This window comes from Oncorhynchus mykiss, chromosome 10, assembly GCF_013265735.2.
Source record: "Oncorhynchus mykiss isolate Arlee chromosome 10, USDA_OmykA_1.1, whole genome shotgun sequence".
NCBI lineage: Eukaryota > Metazoa > Chordata > Actinopteri > Salmoniformes > Salmonidae > Oncorhynchus > Oncorhynchus mykiss.
In genome coordinates this window covers 1,367,639-1,370,726 of record NC_048574.1, presented here as the reverse complement: position 1 = coordinate 1,370,726, position 3,088 = coordinate 1,367,639, and positions in this window count along the sequence as shown.

The following is a 3,088-nucleotide window of genomic DNA, read 5'->3' as shown; positions in this document are numbered from 1 at the left end:
CTAGCATCGTGTTGCTAGGCTAGAGAACAGAATGAGGTCAGTGAGGATAGCTAGCATCGTGTTGCCAGGCTAGAGACCAGAATGAGGTCAGTGAGGATAGCTAGCATCGTGTTGCCAGGCTAGAGAACAGAATGAGGTCAGTGAGGATAGCTAGCATCATGTTGGCTAGAGCACAGAATGAGGTCAGTGAGGCTAGACAGCAGAATGAGGTTAGTGAGGCTAGACAGCAGAATGAGGTCAGTGAGGCTAGACAGCAGAATGAGGTCAGTGAGGCTAGACAGCAGAATGAGATCAGTGAGGCTAGACAGCAGAATGAGGTCAGTGAGGCTAGACAGCAGAATGTGGTCAGTGAGGCTAGACAGCAGAATGAGGTCAGTGAGGCTAGACAACAGAATTAGGTTAGTGAGGTTAGCTAGCATCGCACTGCTAGGCTAGAGAACAGAATGAGGTTAGCGAGGCTAGACAGCAGAAAGAGGTCGGTGAGGTTAGCTAGCATCGCACTGCTAGGCTAGAGAACAGAATGAGGTTAGTGAGGCTAGACAGCAGAAAGAGATCAGTGAGGTTAGCTAGCATCGCACTGCTAGGCTAGAGAACACACAGCAGCCATTATGGTTTGGTCCCACTAAGATACTTAACCTTCTGTAGCTAGCCTAGTGCTAAATAGGAAACAACTGACTACGTACAACAGGTAGAAAGAAAGCTTTCTCCTTCTCTCTCATTATATCCCTTCATCTCTAGGCTAGGGAAAACACAGCAACCGTTATGAGTACATAATAACAGATAGAATGTGAAATTCTCTCTCTCTACTAGTGAGCGTTAGCAGGCATTGCCTCTTACTCTCTCTGTCTCTCTCTCTCTCTCTCTCTCTCTCTCTCTCTCTCTCTCTCTCACACACACACACACACACACACACACACACACACACACACACACACACATACACATACACACACACACACACACACACACACACACACACACACACACACACACACACACACACACACACACACACACACAGAGTAATCCGTGTATGGTTAAGCGTGTAATCCAGTGATTAGTATATCTGAAGAGTGTGAATGTTAAATCAGAGCATGTACAGACCAGCTGGCTGGAGTGTTTACGGACATATTCAAATCTCTCCCTACCCCCAGTCTGATGTCCCCACTTGCTTTATGTACGTTCACTATTGTTTCTCTACACGAGAAAGCTAAAGGTAACTGAACTAAATGACTCATGAAGTGCTTTGAGAGACTGGTCAAGGACCATATCAACTCCACCTTATCGGACACCCTAGACCCACTACAATTTGCATACCGCCCCAACAGAACCAAGGACAATTGACCTCGCCCTATCCCTATCCCACCTCAATTGACACTGCCCTATCCCAGCTGGGCAAGAGGAACACCTATGTAAGAATGCTGTTCATTGACTACAACTCAGACTTCAACACCATAGTACCCTCCAAGCTCGTCACTAAGCTATGGCTATGCACGTCTCCAAGTCAATCATCAAGTTTACGACACAACAGTGGTAGGCTTGATTTACAGCAATGACAAGAGCCTACAGGGAGGTGATTAGAGCCATGGCGGAGTGTTGCCAGGAAAATAACCTCTCTCTCTCTCAACGTCAATAAAACGAAGGAGCTGATTGTGGACTACAGGAGACAGCAGAGGGAGTACGCTCCTATCCACATCGACGGGCTTCAGGTTCCTAAGCGTGTACACCACACCGCCTCTTCAACCTCAGGCGGCTGAAGATATTCAACTTCCACCGATGCACTATTGAGACGATTCTGTTGGGCATCGCCGCCTGGTACGGCGACTGTACTGCCCTCAACAGCACGTCTCTCACCTGGAGCACGCTGCCTGTCCTCCAGGACATCTACAACACTCGTCGTCACAGGAAGGCCAAGAAGATCATCAAGGACCTCAGCCCCTCGAGCCACGGGCGGTTCACTCTGCTACCATCTAGAAGATCATCAAAGCCCCCACAAAGTACATGGTAGAGTCCCAGGTAAATACTTCCCCCATAAGGTACATGGCCCTTCTTACATCAGCTGATATCTCAAAGTGCTGTACAGAAACCCAGCCTAAAACCCCAAACAGCAAGCAATGCAGGTGTAGAATCACTGACCCAACACCATGTTTCACCGTGGGCATCAGGTGCCTCTCCTTGTATGCATCTCTGTTTCGACGCCAGACATGCCGATGCTGTTTCTGACCAAAACGCTCAATTTTGGTCCCATCTGACCAGAGCACCTTCCTCCAGTCATAATTTAAATGACGTTTGGCTCCCAGCGTTTGCGTCTGTGTCTTGGGGTCAGAAAGGGCTTTCTTCTGGCAACCCTTCCAAAGAGCCTGTGGTTGTGGAGGTGGAGTCTGATGGTGCTTTCTTCTGGCAACCCTTCCAAAGAGCCTGTGGTTGTGGAGGTGGAGTCTGATGGTGCTTTCTTCTGGTACCCTTCCAAAGAGCCTGTGGTTGTGGAGGTGGAGTCTGATGGTGCTTTCTTCTGGTACCCTTCCAAAGAGCCTGTGGTTGTGGAGGTGGAGTCTGATGGTGCTTTCTTCTGGTACCCTTCCAAAGAGCCTGTGGTTGTGGAGGTGGAGTCTGATGGTGCTTTTTGGGGGGATTTTGTTGCTTCTCTCACCATCCCCCTCCCTATATTGGGGGGGCAAATGCATCAAAAGATCTTTTAATCTTTAGATTTTTTTAATAATTGCCCTGACAGTGCTCAGTGGTAATAGTCAATCGTTTGTGGATCTTCTTGAAGCCATTACCAGATTTATGAAGGTCTACGACCATCTGTCTCTTTTTCAACAGCCAGTTCTTTTGTTTTCTTCGTGGTGTTGGATCACAGCGGGATGTTGCATGTGTGTTACCTCATTTTGATGCCCTAGTGAAACAGGAAGTGATGTAATGGCTCAACATAGTTCCTTAAGACTTAGATAACCTTAAATAAGTGGAATTTAATTCCTGGTTTAATTTTGGTAGATGTTATTTACAATCATCTGTAAAGGTGCCATTAATTGTGGAACCTTGATTTTGGAGGACATTGATTTTTAATTAAATCAATCAATTATTTTGT